A 6,180-nucleotide genomic window follows, 5' to 3' on the forward strand; every position below is an offset into this window, starting at 1 on the left:
GTCTCCAGTGCCAGAAGGGAACAGTAGTAATCCATCTAGCTTTTCTGGAGCTACACTCCTGCTGCTCTATGGCAGACTATCAGTCCACAGGCATTGGAATCTGGCTGCGAACTCAGTTTCCTGTAAATGTTATTATTTGGGCTCAAGAGATCCAGAGGAGAGAAGCATGATCTGGAAATAAAATCCATTTGCCTTACCCAGCGGAAGTCCAGAATGGGAAAGGAATCAATGTGTTTATCAGAAGCCATTGGTCCTGGTCAGCACTGCCACCTTGCCCAACCTGCAGTCCTTGTGCCATGAAATGAGGCAGACCTGAAGCCAAGAAATGTCTCCTGGAATGAGTCCTCTGCTGGTCTGGAAACCTGAGTCAATGTCTGTTTGGGGCTCCTTTAGTCAAAGGGACCAGATCTGAAAACCAGACAATGGGGCCAGGTGGAGCTCCAGCCCTCAGCTTGTCCTGTGCTCCCCCACGTTTGCAAAAGACTTTCTAGGATGAGGTCGGGCTCAGGCAGTGCTTTCTCGACTACCTACCCATCTCCAGCTCTTTAGGAGATACCGTTGCTGAGTTTGCAAGCATCCAGTGTTCCTTGAGATAACAGAGCAAACCCACCACCCTTCAGTGGGCTCCTCTGTGATCAGCACAGTCCTGCCTTGCTTTCTAGCCCAAATCTACAACTGCATCCAGCTATGGAGGCTCTGTGTGACCCCCTCTGGGTCTGCTCACAGGCAGGGAGGCAGCCAGATGGATCTTGGTTTCCTGCTGCTGTGCCTGATGATAGCACTAGACAGACCAGAGCAGATTTCTAGCTGCTGTGTCATCTGCAGCCCTTACAGATTTAATGGTACTAGATTTAACAAGCTCCTCCAGCTGCAAGGCATCCTGTTGGACTGCAGCAGTGAGGTCTCATCCAGAAGAAAAAGGCATGTTAGGCCATGGGCTTTCAGACACGTGGCCCCTGACCAAAAGCCATTAATGCCTGTGTGCACAAGAAGGCAGCTACTGCAAGGGACAGAATCCTTTGTACTTTAGTGCTCTCCCAGCAAGAACACTATGGCAGTTTTCAAAGCTCTTCAGAACAGGATGCTCCTGCTCAGCTCAATTGTTCTTTAAAATATATTTGTTTACTTGCTCTGTGTCATTTGGAGCTGACTCTTCTCTCTGCTCCAATGGGTCAAGGGGAGACAGGCAAGAAAGAGGAGCAGAGCATGTAGCAGTGTTTGCTTGCAGCGTTGCAGTTGTCCCTATGGACAAAGCAGAGCCCCAGAGAGGAATAAAATGTCTGGTAAACAGGACAGGTTAAACTGGAACTCCAGTGCCACTGCTTGTGATTCAAGGTTCATTGATTTCTTCTTCCCAAAGATGCCTTTATTTAGCTGATCTCTCATCCATATATTTATATGTATTTATGTACTTGCAGACATGCTGCAATGAAAGGCATGAAGGTTTTACATACCATATCCCATTATACCTTCTAGAAGAAATATCTCCTGAACCAGGTTTTTTTTCTCTTTGTTTTAATCTTTTTCTTTTGGCAAGCAACCCAGTCCAGGTTGACCTAACAAGCTTTTTTAACAGGGGTGGTGGGAACAGACTGACTGCAATTGCTCTCTCATCTTGGGAGATGGCCAGCACTGGGAACCTGTAGGTGTCTGAGAGAAATCCCATGAAGGAATACAAGGTAACCCTGTATTACCCTGAGTGCCATGGAGAAATGTAAGTTTGAAATTTTGCATTCAGCCAAGCCTGAAGAAATAGTTTCAGGTTCAGCATATCTGAGTGCTTCTACCAGCTCTCTCTTACAAGCTGAGGGCCAGGGCTGTTCCAGAAGGTCCCACCAGAAGGTTGGAATTGATAACCTCCTGAGGCTCCTTTCAGCCTGAATTATCCCATAGTCTTAATCATAATCAATGCATCCTGTGCCTGGAACAGTGCTGAAGTCCATGGACTGTTTCTAAAGACTGCAACAGGCAATTGCTGCTTGTCAGAGGTACACCAGGCAGATTCTGCATGGCACAATTCAGCCAGTGGAATCAGGATCTGCTGGCTCACTGACTTGGAGCATGTAGGGAATTATTTCTTGACACCTGCCCATTCCAGGCCCACCATCAGAAGGGACAAGCAGCCAGGGCAGGGGAATTCATTTGGCCCCATTTTCCCCCCATGGCCAGCAGTTACCTGTGGGTGGCCTTGCAGACTGCTGCACCTCTCTTGAAAGCTGATCCATGCAGCAACTTGGGCCTGTGGGTCTCTCAAGGACAGCTTCCAGTATCTAAAAATATCCAGTAAGGACAACACAGCCAACACACACTGACTTGTTCATTAGGTAGGACCTTTTCACCAGCTCCTAACACAGAAGTAATGAAATAGAAAATAGGGGGGAAAAAAAATAAAAACAACACTATCATTTCCCACTGCCTCCCCTAAGCAGACACATTCTCCCACTTGACATCCTCTTCCAAACATGGTCCTTATGTTCCAAGTGAAATGAGTTCACCAGTCCTGACTCCATCCTGCCCCTGAAAATAGGGGTGCTGCATCCCCATCAAGCACCACTCACTTCAGAAAGGAATCAGCCCATCTACTGGGGCACTGCTATAGGGTACCTGCCCCACAGGACCTGGGCACATACCCTCTAACCTGCTCCTCTCTTCACAGCCCACCTTCTGCCTCTTGCCACCAGCCTCCAACACCCAGGGGTGCTCTGTCTCCTGCAGGCTGGCAGCCCCTGTGAGCACCATGCACTTGACAGCATGGGGTGTGGGCATATGAAGAAGACCTGGGGCTTCACTGTTCTTTCTGCACTTTGTCACTGGGATTATTGCAAGCAAGAGTTTGCAGTTTTGGGGCTTTAAAAATTCCCTCTGAGGACCTAGAAGGTCAGTATCACCTGAGTGTGGTGGAGGAGAAGAAAAGGGACAGGGTGGACTCCTAGTTAACTGCTGCTTTTATCTTCATCCAGCAGCTGCATTGAGAGACAGACTGAGGGGAGATACGCACCTCCTACTCCCCTCTCATTTCTGGATTAACCATAACATCTTGAGAGTCTTCCAGCCAGACTGGGTGTTCTGTTTGGTGAGTGAAAAGGACAATTATTTATTTATACCTGGCACTAAAACAAGTGGTTACCCCTACCATCACCTCCAGCACCCCTTCCAGAGGCAGCACCTTTTAAATTCCCCTGAGGTTCCTCCCAGATCTACCAAGAAGCAGGAGAAAGCTGCTTTACAAAATACTTTAAAATTGTAACCACTTCAGTGCCACAGTAACATTCAAATTGTTCTTTAAAAAGAAAAATAAAAAAAAAAAAAAAAAGAGAAAAAAGAACGAAAAAAAAAAAAGGTGCCATAACCATAACTGTAATTCACGCTTAGCTCAGCCTATAAAACTTCTCCCTTCCTGGATCTAAGCCAAGAACTTGAATTTTTTGTGAACTCTTAAGTTAAGTTGCCCTGGTGATAAATGCATCTGGGGGAAAGGTGGAGGGCAGAATCCCCTATCCCTCCACTTTTAACACACTACAACATTTTTCTGCAGAATTTGTATAATTTCTAGGGTGGAGATGATGGATAACAAGGCTCTGCAACAGAAAACAAGAATGAGAGATGGGATGAGAACTTAATTCCAGCATCCAGAACTGTCATCAGGACCAGGGCTGTAATCACAGAGAAGACAATACATAGGTTACTTGGGGTCCAGTAAGTTAATTATGCTGTACATTTGCTTTAACATGCCTAAATATGATGTTTTCAGGGGAAAAGAGGCAGGGCTGATGCATCAGCTAGCTGGATTCTGGCCTTCCATCAGGAATCCAGGACTTTGGTCCCTCAATCCTGACCATGAGAAAATGGAAGAAAGGGAATGGAGATTTTACTGCAATTCTACATAGAGGCAGAGACTAGAAAATCCTGCCCATCTGTAATCTTCAGCACAGCCCAACAAGAGGTGACAACAGTCAGTCAGTCCTGCAAGTGAGGCAAGAGGTTTAAAATTGAGTAAAGAACCACCCAGGATAAACACAGATAAAATTGATAGCCTAGATGTGGGTGCTGGTAGGTCAGGAACATCTCACCTGTACAGGGGATGTGAGCTCCAACAGAGTCCCAGAGGAAAGTTTACACTGGCTTCACCAAGCAGCAACATCATTAAGGCAAAATGGTAAAGAAAAGGTTGTATTTCATATTCTGGTTGTGCCCAGAGGGATGTGGGTCACCCCACACCTCTGATCCTTGGATACTTTAGACTTGCCCAGAGAAGGGATGTTTATAAGGAAATAGGACAATCACAGTTCTACAGTTCAATGAATGCCCCATTCATTTCTCCCAATAAAATTGTGACCACCTGAGGGAAAGCAGGATTTCATGCTTTTTGCTCCTCCTTTTCCTAGCATTTCCTTTTGATAAGGACATGAAAGGCTGTAGAAATCCTTTCTCAGTAGCCCATTACTGTCCTGCAGGACCTCTTCAGGAGAACCCAACTCAAAGCACAAAGGACCCAAGGAAGGGTTTGCACCACCCCAGTTTCTCAAGCATGCCCAGCATGAGAGAGAATGCAGCCCATCCCCTTGGCCCCAGGTCCCCAGCTCATGGAGCAAGCCTACAGGTATTTTCTCCCCAGGGCACATTACTGTGATCAGGCCATTGTCATTAACAGCTTGAGGAACCATCAGAGACAACCCCACCATGAGGGAAACACCAAGGGATTTTTTTACCACTGTTTTCCTGGAGAAATGACCATCTGGAGCCTTCCTCTGATGGCAGATGTGGGAATATCAAAGGCAAAGCAGGCGCCTCGTGGTTAGGAAAGAAAAAGGAAAGCAGGCAGGTTAGGAAAGAACATAAAACCTGCTGTGGACAAGTTTCCATTGATGGCAAATTGCTGCCCAGAAATGAGTCTCCCAGGAACATTTCAGTCAAACCTCCTTAACTCCCACCAGGGGATTTGCAGACAAAAGGGATTTATTTCTTAGTTTTACTATTTTTTCTCTTCAGCAAATATTCAAATGTGGATGCGAACATAAAACCGGAAAGCTTTTTTCCCATTCATTTTTGCCCTTTGAACAACTTCTTTCACCATTTGTGTGGAATTGTCAGAAGAAATCAAGGAAGAGCAAGAGCAGGACAAAAGGAGAGGAGCTGTAAGAGCTGGGGAGGAGAAAAGTTCATTTCCAACACAGTCCACACATGTGTGAAATGATTCTCTGCTTCCTTCTCCATCCCTTCTTCTTTCTCTTGGGTCTGGCCATTGGTCACTTCATCCCAATTCCCCAAGCAAAGCCATCTCCAGCCCCTGTGCTCTAGGATGTACACCCTTTCCTCAGGGTTGGACCCCATCTCTTGCAGAGCAGAGGTAGACAGGGTCCACCTAGCAAGGAGATGCAGGTTTTGTCCTCAGACTGGTGGTTTCTTCTGTGTTTGCTCTTAGTGTTGAAAAGCAAACCAAACTGCTAAAGCCCCCTGAGGGATTTCTATTTGGAACTTTAGGTAGGCAGTGGGAATGTTAGGAGCAGTATCCTGCCTGCTAAATAATCAGAGGGAAATAATTCAGTTACAGAAAGTGTATCTTCATGAAAACGGGGAGGGGAACTGTGGTGAGAACTGCCCAGTAGCAAGGGTTATTGGTTAAAGCAAAAACTGGAGGTGATTTAGTAGTGGAGACCCAGCTCCATCCTCACATGTTGGATCACAACTCTGATTCCTTTCACCAAGTAGATACATCCTTATGTAAACCTCACTGTGGAAATCTTTCCCTTTGCATTTCCTCCAATAAACCATTGCAACTACTGGGACACTCAGGAGCAGTCTTTAAAATAGGTAGCTCAGTCAGGTTTAGAGAAGGTGCTGGTTTTAGTGGGGCCAAAATTAATCCCCAGATTAAGAAAAAAGAGACCATGACACATTTTGCTGGATTAGTTGAGTTATGAATAAGTTGTGCCGGGGGAGGTTTAGGTTGGATATTAGAAATAATTTCTTTACCGAGAGGGTGATCAGACATTGGAATGGGCTGCCCAGGGAAGTAGTGGATTCTCCATCCCTGGAGATATTTAAAAAGAGACTGGATGTGGCACTCAGTGCCATAGTCTGGTAACTGCAGTGGTAGTGGATGAAGGGTTGGACTTGATGATCTCTGAGGTCCCTTCCAACCCAGTCGATTCTATGATTCTATGATTCTATGATAATATG

Source organism: Calypte anna, chromosome 7 (assembly GCF_003957555.1).
Source record: "Calypte anna isolate BGI_N300 chromosome 7, bCalAnn1_v1.p, whole genome shotgun sequence".
NCBI classification, from domain to species: Eukaryota; Metazoa; Chordata; class Aves; order Apodiformes; family Trochilidae; genus Calypte; species Calypte anna.